We start from the raw sequence: 15577 nt of genomic DNA on the forward strand, positions 1-15577 counted from the left end.
TAGTGAAGGGACTGGCAGGGGGGTGTTAGGGAAAATTAGCCACACAAGTGTGTTGGCTTAGCCAGATCTAACCTGCCAGGAGAGAGTTTCTCCATTTGGATTTTTGAAGGATAGTGCTTTCTGGGTCAAGAATATGCCAAACTTTGGAGGAAGTAGTCATACACCTGAGTGGCACTCTGCATTCCTTTGGTCGGGGTGCCCCTTTTCTTGATGGCCAGGAACTGTGAATAAACATGGGAGCATTGCCAAGCAACACGGATTCCCTGCCCGAACCAAAAATGAGAAGAAGGACTGCCCTGCTGGAACCTTGATCAGCACCCAAAGGATTGTACTCTGAAGGATTGCACCTGCTACACAATGTGGAACTACAGCCCTAAGGACTTTGCCTGGCTTCACAAGGGTTGAAGATGGGACTCCTTGAAAGTAACATATTAACAGAATTCCACTTGCACCATCTGCCCCAAAAAGGACCCATCTGAAGTGCGTTTTGTGGACATATATGGAGCTGGCCAGGTGCATTCTGTGAAATGTGATCTCATCAATCAAAGGACCATCTGAGAGCTTTTAGACCATTGGATTTCTGTTGTGGGCCTTTTGGTATCCCAAAAGGACCTTCTGGAAGGGGGTCCAGTAGTTTGTAGAAGTCTGGATAATTTTTGTCAAAAAGTTCCATAATGTGGCCTGTCCGCCAACAAGAGTCAAGCTGCTGTTGTTGAACTGCAACCCCACCTGGATTTCAGGTTTGTCCTGCTGAAAACTCTGGAGCTCAAGACTTCCAGGATTTCATTGAGGCCTCACGCTGAACAAAGCCACAGTCGTCCACTCCTAACTCGGCCTGATGAGGATCCTTGCTTGATGTCGAGAGAAAAAGCTTCAGAAATATCAAGTTTGAAGGTAAAAGTTTGACTGAGGCTTCCCAGGTAGGGTATCCGACTAGGGATCAATCGCGGTCAGCCTCCAACTTTGAGTTTGTCTCGTCAAGCACAACCAGATGTCCCAAAGTGGCACTAAGGGCTTTTAAGTACGAACAAGTGTATATCCTTTAAAAATTCATATCTCAGGTACCGTACACTGGATGTTTGTTGCTTTGGCGTCTGTTTGTTCATAAAAATATTACCTAGTTTCATAAATTGGTGATAATTTTTTATTGGGTATTGTGTCTTACTTATTAAATGTATTGGTGTTTTTTAATGCTTTGTACACCTGTCTCCTAAGTTAAGCCTGCCTGTTCATTGGCAGCTACCAAGGTTTGGGCAAGCGAATAATTTATTGAGACCTTGACTTCATCTTTTATTGTGTTTGTGACCTTATTACTAGTGGTAGGTTTCTACTTATCACTACGAATAAATCACTTTTCAACAATCTGTTGTCATGTCCTTTAGGACAGCCCTGTCATGTATACCCCATTTTACATACATTATCCCATCTACATGACTATAATGATTCTAAACAGATGACCTTTTACCTACTAGCCTGATCCTGTCTCTACAACACAAGGCTCTTAGTTTTCTATCTGAATCCCTGTATCTCTCATACATAAACATGCCCCCTGGCACACCAGATTTAATCTGTATTAGGGTCGCCACTTTTTTCTTCCTTGGCCAACAGCCAGCTGTGCATGATCACACTTGTTTAGAGAAGCACTGGTGATTGTTTTCAAAACATTTATGATTACTTTCAAAACATCAATGATTGTTTGAAAACATATCAATTCTAGAAAAAACCCTGAAGTGGTCACATTTTAGTATAAAAGACCCTCACTCCCCCCTACAAATTAGAGGAGAATTCCTTCCAAGCTGAGACGGGGTCCTACATGCTGAATCTTCGACAAGCAGTGGTCTGACATCCCTTGCGGGTTGTCATCCTTGACGCAGACACAGGGTCCTTCGTTCTAAACCATCAGGTGAGGGGGCTGTTTCATCCCTAGGGGTTTCTTGGCTACATATACATAAAGCCATATGCATATATACCTACACATCCAGGTTAGGCTAAGTACATTTAGGCAAATTACTTAGGGCGCGCATTTTAGGAATATGCAAGTGCTACTGTTTTTATCTGAACTGCTTCTGTTCATCTTGTTGGCACTATGGTAGAAATGTATCTACTATTTACAATATTAGTACTTGCAATCTCTTTCGTATGCCTCTGTCCCCTGATTGTAACAGCACATATGTTTTACACGAGGATGTCGCTGGACCAATAAATACTTATTGAAACATCCTAAACACCATCCTGTGTATTGTCTGAGAGAAAGCAAGCACAAGTGTCTGAGCGAAAAGTACTGTATTGTTTTCCACGATCCCTGAGGAATCAATGTTGTCATGTTTAGTGGTTGCCAGAGACTACCTACACCACTGTAGAATACAGTGGGGTGGTAGTGGAACTGTAGAGTTAGTTGGTTCAACAGCTGACATATCTTGTGGGGTTGTCCGGAAATAGTTCGGACACCAACCCACGGTTTAGGTCATCCAAAACGCGCAGGTCCTGGGGGACTCCAAGGAACTACATGACACTGTCATCTATATACAGCTTCTTGGTGGTATCGAAAGGAGGTGATTTTTTCCGGAAGGTGATGGCATTGTACCATTCATGTGATTGGCTGACAATGAGAGTGGAGTTCTCTCTGAAACTGGCTGCTTTTTACTGGGATCTGCTTCATCCATACCATCTCTAAGGCCCTGTGCTGTTCTGGCCTTTGGGTCATCATTGCCAGTCTGTGGAACCTTGACGTCCCTCTTGATCTTGATAGGAGCCCTTTACTTTTCTGTAGACCTTTGTAGTTGTTCTGAGCCACCACCCGACAGCTTTGGTGGTGTGCCACATCATGTATGAATGGCTCCATAAGCACAACCCTGGCCACTTCTTCTCGGACGATTCCTCCAACGCTGTGGTATGATGATTCTTTGATCAGTTCTTTTAAGCAGATTATTGTTTCTTGTATCTGAATCACTGTGTTGCTTAGACGCCTCTTTATATTGTCTGACACCTGGTTGGTCTCTGCCTCTCAGCGCTTCTGATCGTGGTGCTATCTTGCAATTTGCTGATGCTTTGTGCTGCTTTTTCAAAACCTGGTTGTATCCGCTTTTAAACTTTAGTTTGCGTAGTAGTGTGGTGCCTCTCTTTATTACCTTACCAGCAGGTTTTTGTCCAATGATGTGAAGACTTCTAAGTGAAGCTTTCATTATCTTCAAATGTGTTACACTGTCTGGAATTGCACTTTGACTCCACATATGCCAAACGTCAATTTGGCACTTTGACTGAGGCACACATGGTACGTATGAGCAGTTTTCTGGACCACCGCTAATGACTACCACACAAACGGAGCTTAGAATAACACATTCATTTGTGTGCAACCACAAATTCAACATTCTAAACCTGCATTCATTTGACTGTGCTCTAATACTTACATTACAGTTCTAATGAGTCTATCAGGAGCCAAACGAGTTTTATCATTGAAAACTCACACAACACTACAGTAGGCAGAGGTCTTGGTGCGAATAGCTCCGAGGCCTTCCATGTCACTGTAGAGACAAAGGAGGATATTCACAAGAACATGTGCGAAACATCACCAAAAAATGCAACTTTACACATCGCAGCCTATCGCGGTAAAATAACCCTGTGTCAACGTGGAATTCACAACTAGGCGGTACCATGCGATAGTCTACCGAAACCGCGCCAATGTCCGCGATACAACTACCTCGATAAAAACACAAACCTCAACGCGAAAAATCATGCGATGGGCCAAAGCGCGATGAGGAAATCAGCGATAAGCAAGGCCAGGCTTGCAATACACACATGGCTGGCGGGAAAAATCAATATAAAAGTAGAAAAAAAACTCAAACACAAACTGACCAACACCCAAGCACCATGGAGGCAGCCGGAGCAGGAGCAGAGGTCCACAGGGAAGGGCAAGTACAAGAAGAAGAGGAAGACAAAGGTCAGTCCACAGGAAAATATGATCCTAGTCACGGAGGTGATAAAACACCATCAACAACTGTTCGTCACCTCCAATGTGTCATTTGACTCTGAAAACGGAATATGGCAGGACATTTTGGACAAGGTGAATGCCGTCGGAGAGCACAAGAGGTCAATAGACGAGGTCAAGAGGTGATGGATTGACATCAAGCACAAGACCAAGGATAAACTCACAGCCCACCAGAAGGTAGCAATGCAGACTGAAGGTGGGAGCCCGGCGCCACAGCTCTTGCTTGATAACATGGAGGAGCTGGTGTTGGCAGTCATCAGTGTGGAGACTGTGGCTGGAGTCGGGGGACCGAACTCTGCTCGACAGGACACAACACAACCGCAACAGGTCGAGTGACCACCAGTTACTGGGGGGACGGGTGGAGATGGCCACAATGGCACACATGCACAATCAAGCAGAGCACAGTGCACACCCACAATGACTCTGGGTCATGGCCCTGATCTACGGACTGTCACAATGTACAATGTCATGCTGTCTGAATGTCAACATGTACCATGAGGCTACATACATGTGGACACATTGTAATACACCATTTCCCCTTCACATTGCAGGGGCACTGTCAACACCTTCTGCAGAGCAGTCCCAGCCACTCTTCACTGATGACGAGGAGGACACTCACAAAATTGACACCCAAGCCTTCCAAGACCTCATTGACATCATCCGCAACTCACCTCCAGGATCAGGGCAGCCCAGCTGCATCAAGGAGACCCCACCCACTACTCAAACCACCCAACAGGAGGCACCCACAGCCCAGCAGTCTCCCAAGACCCCCAGGAACAACACATGGCCTTCCAACGCCATATGCTGGAGGGCCAGAGGAAGACGGCTGAGCAGGTGCGGGTGGGGTTCGACATCATGCCTACCAAACTGGACGCCATCCATGGGTGTTTAGGTCCCATTAGGGACTAGCTCCAGTCCCTAACGGACACCCACAGCCTGCTGCATGGTCTCCAACGAGCCCTGACTGACATCGCTGGAGTCATGACACGGAGAACACCTGTCCGCTCAGAGTTGCTCCAGCAATCCCAGCTGTGAGCTAGCACACATGCGGAGGCTCATGGAGGACATGGTGTGGATGGAGGTGGAAAGGATGGCAGCCACCACTGCACATCAGCGAAATGTAGCAGGGAACTACCAAGCCCTGCAGATCCTCATCATGGCATTGCTCCCACAAGGCATGGCGCTGATGAATGCTGCTGCCTTCACACCATCCACATCTCTGCCCCCTGGTGTGTCAGTGCCTCACAGTGCAGCCAACAATCCTCCTCCGGCCCATAAGGTGTCAGTGGCACACAGTGCCACAGCTGGTACTGCAACACCCACAGTGGGGCAGAGCAAACATCCGAGGACGAGGATGTGGATGGGTTTAAGTTCGGAAGGAGGCACTAGCATTCATTTCCGCCACCTGGCCTGTTTCTGCTTGGTGGCCCCATGACCTTCCTCTGACACCCGATACACTCCACAGCACTCACCTTGGACACGACAAGGACTGCAATATCCTGTTTGATGACCAATGACACGGAGGCCAGACTGCGGACTGTACCCTTCCTCTTCTGCAGTACTTGTCATCCCCGGATGGACTCTGGCTGGCCCACGATGGGCCCATAGTGTGAAGTGTGCTTGGCATGTCCCTTTACCGCTCCAGCTGCAAAACTCCACTGGATGTACAATAAACATCCAGTAATGCACTGCTGTGTTATGTCTTTCATCATTCATGTATAAATGCGTGGATGAATGTAGGGACAGTGATTCCCCTTACATCAATGATGCTCATCTAGTGGGATGCCAGTCACAGTGTGCTACATTGCCTATTGTGTTCCGGGTGCCGTGTACACTACAACAGGGACACACGCATTAGTCACTTCCTTGTCCGGACATGGACTGAACCACGCCCAGAGCCCCCAAGTCATTGTTGCAAGCCCTGTGCTGGTCCAGCGTACGCCATGCCAGACCACTCCGCTTACGCTCCGAGGGGGAGCCCATATAGCTACCTGTCACAGGTGTGCTCGCTGGTGGTGGGCAGGTCACTGCTCTAGTTGTCAGCATGTCACAGCCACTCCCTGAAGGAAGGTTTGCACACACACCACACCCATCCGGCAAAGGCGTCACAGTCCATGTGACTCCGCAAATATAAATGGCTGACAACGTCACATTCTCCTCTGCCGGTGGTGACTGGATGATGGATGCTTCACGGTTCTCAATCATAATGGGCCCATGAGTTTTTGCACACAGGGTCAGTGGCACCCGAAGCCTTGTGGCCATCACGGGCCTACCACCACGTGGCGCTGACTGGGTTGCACAGGGTCGGTGGCACCCGAAGCCTTGCGGCCGTCACGTGCCTAACACCATGTGGCGCTGACTAGGGTTGCACAGGGTTAGTGGTACCCGAAGTCTTAAGGCTGTCACGGTCCTACCACCACTTGGCACTGACTGGCGTTGCACAGGGTTAGTGGCACCGTAATAGCTGAGCGTGTGTGCAGCCTGCGATGATGACGTGTGCACTGATGTGCTCTCCGCCATTGATGATTCAGGACTCAGCGCCATGTGTGGGACCTGTTGCGGCCGCAGGGCGGGTCCCCATTATGTGGACCATGCCATGGTGGCGGGACCGGGGCCTGGAGGTTGCACGGGCAGGTGGTGTGCCCACTCGAGGACACACCGGTGGCAGCAGGTAAACAGTGGGGTCTGGGTGCGGAGGGGCAGCGGTGTCTCTCTCTCTCTCCCTTACTTTCCTTCTCTCTCCCTCACTCTCTCTCCCTTCTCTCTCTCTCTCTCACTCTCTCTCTCGCCCTTCCTTTCTTTCCCTCTCTTTCTCTCTCTGGCTTTCTTTCCTTCTCTGTTTCTCCGTGTCTCGCTCCTTTGATGTGCGCATGACACACGTCCTGATTTTGTGCTTTATTTTCCAGGCTTTGACGTCGAGATTGTCCCTGAAGGACCCGACAGGAGTCTTCCGCACTGGTGTTTTGTGTTGTATTTCAATTACGTTTGTGGTTGTTACTTCAGTGCTGTGTGACTGTTTCTCGTTCTTCTGGCCACACATGTGTGTTTTTTTTTTTGGCAATGTTCATCATCATGCGCTTTTTGTGGCACTTGTGTTATGCATGGTATGTGTATGTCCAGGGGGAACTGGGGGGGGCTGGGGGTGGTGGCGGTGAGTGTTGTGGCCCTCATGGGTGTCGGAGCTGCATGATCATTGTCTCCATGGCATCTGTGGGCCTTCAGGTGTGGCTCTTGGCTGGGCTCCCTTTCATGCTGTGGGTAGTCGTCCTGCTTAGCACCAGCAAAAGGCAGGTGTTAAATCCCTGGTGCTACTGTGGCTTATCGCCTGTTTTTGGCTTGTTTCACAGATCTGGCAGTTCGTTGTGAAAGTGGTGTTGTGGTTTTTTCGTGTGTTTTTGCACGGGAACGCCTACTCTGCATCTCATTAGGGTTAGTTGGTGGTGTCCACCGTGGACATAAACTTTGGGTCAGTTATCACAGGAATACTGGCGCTGTCTGCAGTTTGCACCAGCTTGTGAATGGGGTGTTAAATCTATCTCCACTTTTGATGCGTTATGGTGGAGATAAATCGGAGATAGGTCCTTGTGAATATCCCCCAAAGAGTACAAATTGTCACATGAAATGTTTGAAAGGCCATGGATAACCAGTATCCCAGATAAAAGTTTTTTGGGGGGAAGCACACGTAAACGGGTACCAATCCAAAGGGGCACTTGTAGAAAATGTGGTCAAATAAATGCCATCATTTTTTGCCCATGTCTTCTTATTGCCTGAAATATAATAAAAATTCAATATCCGTTCCATTCTGTTATAAATGAATACATTTAGCTTAGACATAATTAGTAAAATGCTATGAGCATACAGCATTTTTATGTTCAGCTGCTGGAGTACCAATCTATATGATTGATTGCCACAGCTTGTGGCAGCATGGAAGGCAGCAAGAGGACGAGACAATAGGCAGACCCTTTCCATACCTTATTTTGCTTGAAAAGGCTTGGATGGGAAATTGCTGCAGTCATCTTAAGAGACCAGCTTTTCATGCAGCCATTTGAACTTGCTGATTAAATAACAGCCTTGTCCATCTCCCCAGCATACTAAGAAAACAGCCCCACTTCACGTATTTCAGCGATGTTTTGAAGTGAAGAAAGGATAGTCATAGCAATGAAAACAATTAGGGCCTGTCAGTCCCAACCATATTCACTGGGAAGCCATTGTCACCTGGCTCCTTCCCAGAAGTGATGTTCTTATTGACTCTTTCAATGCCTTCTCTGGGGCTGCACGTGTTTTGGGGCGACCTGGAGCAGCGTGACTGTATTTGATTCCTGATATATCCGAAATGTCATAAGGATATAGTTGTCTGAATAAGAAGACACATTTCTAGTTAGATCCATATAATGTAGAGGCTGTTACTTCAGCTGTCATGGTTAGTAAAAGCGCTGGCCCCATATTTATAATTCGTCTTCTTAAGCTGAGAGAATGCACATTCTACTTGTGTGGTGAATAGATGTTTAGGCCAAACATTTTCTTTTCTAGAGCCTTAAAAAGGTCTGTGGCGATGATCTTGTGGTATTTGTGAGGTCATTTATACCAGTGTCGATTAAATCGTTTCTTGTTTTCTTACTGAAATTCTTTTATCATGGGCGTCCTTTCTCAGACAGGATTTCCTGGCATTCCAAAATGTTAGATCTGAGGTACCTGTGCTGTCATTGTTTTCTGGGTATGTTTGAGTGCTAAATTCTAGTTCCAATTTTTCTTCTCGTTGTTCACTTCCAGAAGAGAGCCAAAAGTTAGTTATGAAATAATAAATATGCAGGCTGGTGCCATGATCATAAGAGGGTAATTTGTATCCCCTCTCTCATGTTTGGGCCTGTCTCCATGGGTCAACAAGTGTATTATCTAAAACAAAATCTCTAAGTAGCCCCATAACTAACGAAGGAGACGTCAGCCATTCCAGCCCTATAGATTTCAGGGTCCACCCTCATATTTTAGTCTCTGTCCAGGACAGCCATTGTTTATTCTGAATTATATGATCTATTGAATGATTGGTGATTTGTTTCCACTAGAATCATAAATAGGACTAGGCATCGTGACCCTCAGATGCAGCTCAACTTTTTAGATTTCAGAGGCAGTAATTTGAGTTCAATGGAGTTTAACCATAGGCAGGCACCTTCTAACCTATACTGTCCGTCTTCATCTTGTCTTATTCTGTCAACGGTGGGCAGCCATTTAATACATATTAGCATTGATATTTAACAAGAAAATCAAGCCCTTATGATGTGTGGAGGGTAGGGTCAGGTTTGTAACACAGTACAGGGGTGGACGGAATTTGCGAAATTCACTTTCGCAAACTATCGTGAAAATGTTGAAAATCTCCGCAAACACGCCGGAAATATTGCAAAGACGCAGAAGTTTTTTTTCCCGCCTGTTCGTGGTATTTTTTGCGTGATCGCGGCTCACCAACTTACCCATGCGGTTGCTCACGGGCGTGGCCATCTTGTTTTCACTTGTCCCGCCCTCCCGCGATGCTTACTTCCTGTTCCGGGTCACGCAATGCATGCTCGCGCCTGTTCATGGTACGTATTTCCTGTTCGCGAATGCTTTCACTTGTTCGCGTTGCTCATTGCGTGCTCAGGGAGAAAATATTGCGCGAACTTGCGCACGTGGTCGCAATGGGCGCGGCAATCTTGTTTTTCACTCTATTGCATGATTCTGGGGCCTGATTTTCAAACCTCCCTACATCTTTCCAATCCTTTGTTTGAAGCCACTTTTTTAAAATCTTTTTTATTTATTATTTCTCTAACTATTTTCCTGCTTCTATATTTTTGGTTTTTGTCTACTTTTTTTTAGTTTTTTAGCTACTTTTTCACTCTTTCTATTGCCTGCTATTTATTTCCTTTACTTACTTTTTTAATTTTATTACCTTTTCTTTCCCACCCCGTCTCTCATCCCCAGAACCATGTCAAAGAGTAGGGCTCGTCGCAGCCAGAGCCGCGACCGCCTTCTTAGTGGAAGGCGGCGCCCACAAGGGGTGCAGGCACGGGCCTTATTTGGAGAGGTGGAGTTGGCTGCACTCATTTTCTTTCTGCAGCACCACCTCCCCTCAACCCTGGCAGCAGGTGGCAGGCCTGGGTCCGGGTAAGGCCTCCGGGATCATCGACAGCGGTGGGGGAAGGTGCACCGGGCAGTGTTGCGCTGCTCTGGGGTCCGGCGCACCCAGGCGCAGTTGACGCACTGGTGGTCCGACATCCTGGACCGTGAGCAGGACCTGCTGGACCTGCTAGGAGTGAAGGTCCCGGGTCTTGGTGAGTAACTATTTAATTATTACTACTGTGTGTCTGTTCTTCTGTACTGTGTTATATATTGCGAATATCTTTTTTTTCTTCCAACCAGCCAGAATGTTGCTGCTTACATTCCAGGTTAATTAAGTTTAAAAGTCTTCTGTGATTGTTATGACACAGGTGCTCCTCTGCGCTACTACTAATCTTACTTGTTTGCAACTTTGCGTTTGTGCTCGCTTAGCGTGATTCTGTAAGAGTTTATTTTAGAGAAATTAAGTTACGTAATGCTACAGTGACTCTAGTCCTTACTTTGTCCTGTCACTAAGAGATAGGGGCGGATTGATACTTAGGTTTAGGTACTTTGTATGAATTTGTAACTTTTTAGTGGTATGCGTGATGCCCCCTCACTTACGTCACGTGCTGCTAGTAGGCCAGTCTTTATTAGAACCTTTTCTAGTTTGTTCAATGAGTAGTGGTAATTGGCTTAGCACTAGTACAACATCAGCATCAATCAATCAACCCAAAATATGGTGTATACAAAAAATGTAGTCATGTGTCCTCCATTTGACCATATGCATTGTTGAGGACTAAAAGAAGTGGAAATGCATACTTAATGTACAATTGGCACGCCTGGAATAGGTGGGCTAGGTCGGGTGGTACGTCGTACTTAGGCTTAGTTGTAACTTAGTATTCTGGAATCAGAATGGAAAACTGGATTACTGTTGATAAATAGTAACTTAAGTAGTCGATCCGCGAATCCCTGATACTACTTGTTGACCAGATGAGATCGGTCAATTTAGTTATTGCAATTGTTGTTTACATAAGTGTTTTTTTACCGTTCCTTAAAAATATTGTATTTGTTTGACACCATCCATCAATGTTTGTCTCTTTCTTATATCTTTGCTGTTCATCAGCACCCAGGGGCAGGCAGACAGGGAGTGGGCAGTCGGCGGGAGAACACCACCACCAGGAGGACACCAAGAGGGCTCCTCTGCTGGCCCTAGTAAGTCTTCTTGTTTTTAATAATATTTCTTATTCCATAACTTTTACTGCACCATATTTTTCACGAACTATTGTTTCAGTTTCCCAATGCTATTTTTTACCAGCAATTATCCTTCGCTCTGTACGGTTTCAAAAATCTTAATTTAGTTTAGTCACACCTCGACAATAAGTCACACAGCCCGGGGGAAGAGGGTTAGGGTTTGTTGAATGGATGGGAAGGGGGTTTGGGGAAAGGTTTGACAGTGAAAAACAGTACGCATGGACAAACGACAATCTTTGAAGACTACCATATCCATATGTTAAGGGAGAAAAAGTAAATGCATGCATGATGATGATGGATAAGGAGACCCGGATTACATACACTTCTTGTTCTGTTGTTCCGGCCTTAATACTTTTACAGATAGCAAATAGAAATTATTTAAAAGAAGATGAAAGTTGATACTGTTACTGTGTTATCCTGGTCAAAAATGTGGACTGGATTTGCATCTCGGCATTCCTCTTGGTCCTCTTGTCCATCAATCTTGGGTGTCGCCACTCGCCACTGTCCGGCTGGAATTTGTTTTCGATTTATTGGTAAGGTAAGTGTGCATTGTAATGTTTTCCCAAGTATAGGGCAAGGCCCGGCCTGTAATTGTAGATGGAAAAACAAAGGTGATATTGAGAAACAAAGTTGAAACAAATGCACAAGTTATGGTGTAGTGCAACAAGAACACTTTCCGACGCGGCATGTATGCATCATCTCTACTCTTGTCTGTTTCTAGCATTGACCTTCAACAACAACAGGAGAGAGCAGGCCCACAGTGACAGGCCTGACGGCACGTTGCTTAGCACATCCTACCTTTAGAGTACTTTTTTTTTTTTAAAGAGTTGGACAAAGGCAAAGCACATATCCATTCCAAACATAGCATTTTACAATTTAAGTTAGTAAATCAATGCACCGCAGTCATCCCACCGCTACACTCGACTCCACTTCTACACAGACATTTGGGTCTGCTGTGGTTGTTGTTGATGACGTGTTTACCTTTAGGCTTTTATGCCACTCATGAAACGTCCTCCTGACTTGTTATTATTCCATCAATGATCTCCGATACTTGTACTGACTGACTGTGAAGATCGGCCTGCAGCAGAAGTAACATTTTGTTATTACACAACAAGAGTAGAAATATTATTAACTTGAGTCACTCTTTACTGTGTACAGTAAGACTACTAGTACACGGGCCATCTTTTTCTCCATCATCATCATGGACGGTGCTGTTGTCAATCATTCTCAGTGCGCAGATTGAGTCCCCTTCCTGTACTCAATTAAAAGCAATGTATCAAGCTGCAGGAGAAGTACAAATTTCTTATTTGCAAGAAGGGGAAAATTCACCATGAGTTACATTTAGTGTGCACTGTAGAAAGATGATTAGTGCACAATGACATAACTTCATGCACAACAAACAACAACAAAATCACTCAGTCTGCGACTCTGCGTCCAATGCATGGCATCAATCATTACCTGTTCCATCTCATTTTCAGTTAATGGGCAGTCTCTTTCGGCTCTGAAAGGAGGATAGCTATAGTAGTCATCTGATTCATGCTCCACTTCTTTTTGCCGGACTAGGAAAGTTTTTATTTTTCTTCTATTTTCCATCATCCAATCATCATTCATGAGGGCAATGGATTTAGGTGGGAGATTCAGTATGATGGAGCGGAGGAGCTGGATTCGGAGGACTGTACTGTCAAATTGCAGACACCTGAAACTTGTATATTAAATAAGAAGAGTAGAAGACGGTGGTAATGGATTTGTTGTGATTCACAAGTTTGTAACCCGAATGACAGACACACAAATAAAGGGGAAAAAAGGGAGGAAGACAGTAAGTGCAAGCCTAATTGTCAGGGAAGTATAGCTTGTCCTCAAACTCTGGGGGTCAGCCAGTAGGAGGTAATCATGTGACACACTACTTCCGTCACCTGAGCCGCTGTCCTCATCTTCCTCCAGTGATTCATGTATTGTGTAACTCGGTGGTATGAAGTGCTGATTCATTTTGATCATTGTGAACCTCTCCACGTTTTTGGGCGAGAGACTGATCCTCTCACTGTTACAATGGAACCAGCAGCACTGAAAACACATTCAGAAGAGACACTTGTATTTTCAGCTAAGCGACGGGCTAAGCTCCCCACCAAGTCATAGGCTTCCCTTTTGTCCTCTTCACCTTTGTATGATTCAGACACCTTCTTCAGCTGATGCTCTAGCATTTGCAATAATGGGATAGCTTGGCCCATTGTACAGTCCTCCTTGCTGACTTCACGTGTGAAGACCTCAAAAGGACGAAGCATCTCAGTCAGGCATTTAATTAGGCTCCATTGCTCCATCTGAAGGTTCATGCATTTAACAGTATCATCCCATCTTTTCCAGACACATTCATTGAGTGGCCTGTACTGCTCAAAAAGACGATCAAGCATGTAATACGTTGAGTTCCAACGTGTTGCCACCTCCTGGATGAGTGCTTTGACTGGCATCCTATATTCACGTTGAATGATCCTCAGCTGCTTCCGAACTTTAAAAGAATGGCTGAAATGAGTGCATATTCTTCAGCAGATGGCCAGTAAGTTGGTGACTATGGGTTCTTTTTTCAGAAAGTCTTGAACTATAATGTTTATGCAGTGCGCCAAACATGGAACCCTGAAATAGGAACCAAGATCCATGGCCTTAAGTACATTACTGCCATTGTCTGTGGCAACAAAACCAATACTAAGCCCTCTTGGGCGCAGCCATTCAAAAACCTTGCTGCGAAACTCTTGCAAAATGTTTACAGCCATGTGAGATTTCTCCATGGCGAACATGGCTACAGTCGCATGTTTCCGAGTACCTTTAAAAATCGCAGCTGTGTCAACAGCACCTCGTTCAAGAGACCAAGTGTGCAGTGATGCACATGTAATCTGTGGCTTGGCAACTGGTCCACATGTCTGTTGTCAGGTGGATAGTGTGAACAGCACTCTGCTGCAAAGCTTGTCCAACCAATTCCAGCACATCATGATGTAGTGCCAGAACAGCAATTCTTGCAAAATAGGACCGGCTGGGAAGCTTCCATTTAGGGCAGATGGCTGACACAAATTCAAGGAAACCCACCCCTTCCACAAATGAAAAAGGGAGAAGGTCCAGCGCTAACATTTTAGCCAGCTTCGCATTGTACAACCGTGCCGCTGGGTGGTTGAGTTGGAACTGCCCCTGCAACCTAAACATGCTCTCAATGGTAGGCTGGATTACTTTCCTTTGTGGTGCTGTTGTTTTCATTAACCCACTTAGGCTCAACGACACAGTTTGTCTCATTGCGGTACTCGGTCGCCTTGGTGTCTCAGCCTGACTCTGACTATGACTCTTACTGCGGTGCCACTCAGATGTTACTGAGGAGGATGTGGGTGGTACCACTACACTACTGGGGACAGGGCTAGAAATGCCTCCCTCTTCTTCACCTTTCACCGCAATAATATCACCCCCTGGTTCTTCCTGACCAACTTCATTGGGTTGAGTTTTTCTACTTTCTTTTAACTGAAGTAGGTGATTCTCCCACACGATAGTGTGGTGTATTCTGAGATGACTTGCTTGGCCTCCGGTACCATATTTTGTACCAAGCTTACCCCGCCGAACACCTTGTCGACAAATTGAGCATATAGCAACGTTCTCCTCCTTAGTGCTAACAGAAAAGAAGTCCCAAACTGGGGAGGAGAACTTTCTGGCACTGCTGGATGTGCCACTTTCAATACCAGATGAACTGGAGGGTGTGCTTGGAATGTGAACCTGTGCAGCTACACTGTGACTTTTACTACCACTACCTACTGAGATGGTTGAGCTGGATGTAGGTCCCTGCCGGGCTTTGGAAAATATGGCAGCTGGAGGTAGTGGTGGTTAGGCCTGGGCTAAATTTCCGTTCCGCTCGCGGAAATTGCGATAATTTGACATTTTTGCGTTTCGCGGAGACCTCGAAAATGTCAAGATTTCCGCATTCCGCAGCTTAGCGATAATTTGTTTCTTGCTCGCGCTGTAAAACAATACATTCTCGCGTGCACGCGATCGCCTTACCTGAATCCCCGCATTCGCCGACAAGTCTTCCCGATCCGGTCGCGTTCTCCACGAGGTGTTGGATTGTTGGTAGCCATTTGCGCTGTCTCGCGACAGTTCGCGCCCGCATTAACGTCATGCGTCGCGCGATCACGTCTTTCTTCTCGCAATCATGCACCACGAGAAGAGTGAAAACAAGATGGCTGTGCCCGCGAGCAACCGCCTGGGTAAGTTGGCGAGCTGCAACCACGCAGAAAATACCGCGAACGGGCG

This window comes from Triturus cristatus, chromosome 9, assembly GCF_964204655.1.
Source record: "Triturus cristatus chromosome 9, aTriCri1.1, whole genome shotgun sequence".
In the NCBI taxonomy this organism is placed as follows: Eukaryota; Metazoa; Chordata; class Amphibia; order Caudata; family Salamandridae; genus Triturus; species Triturus cristatus.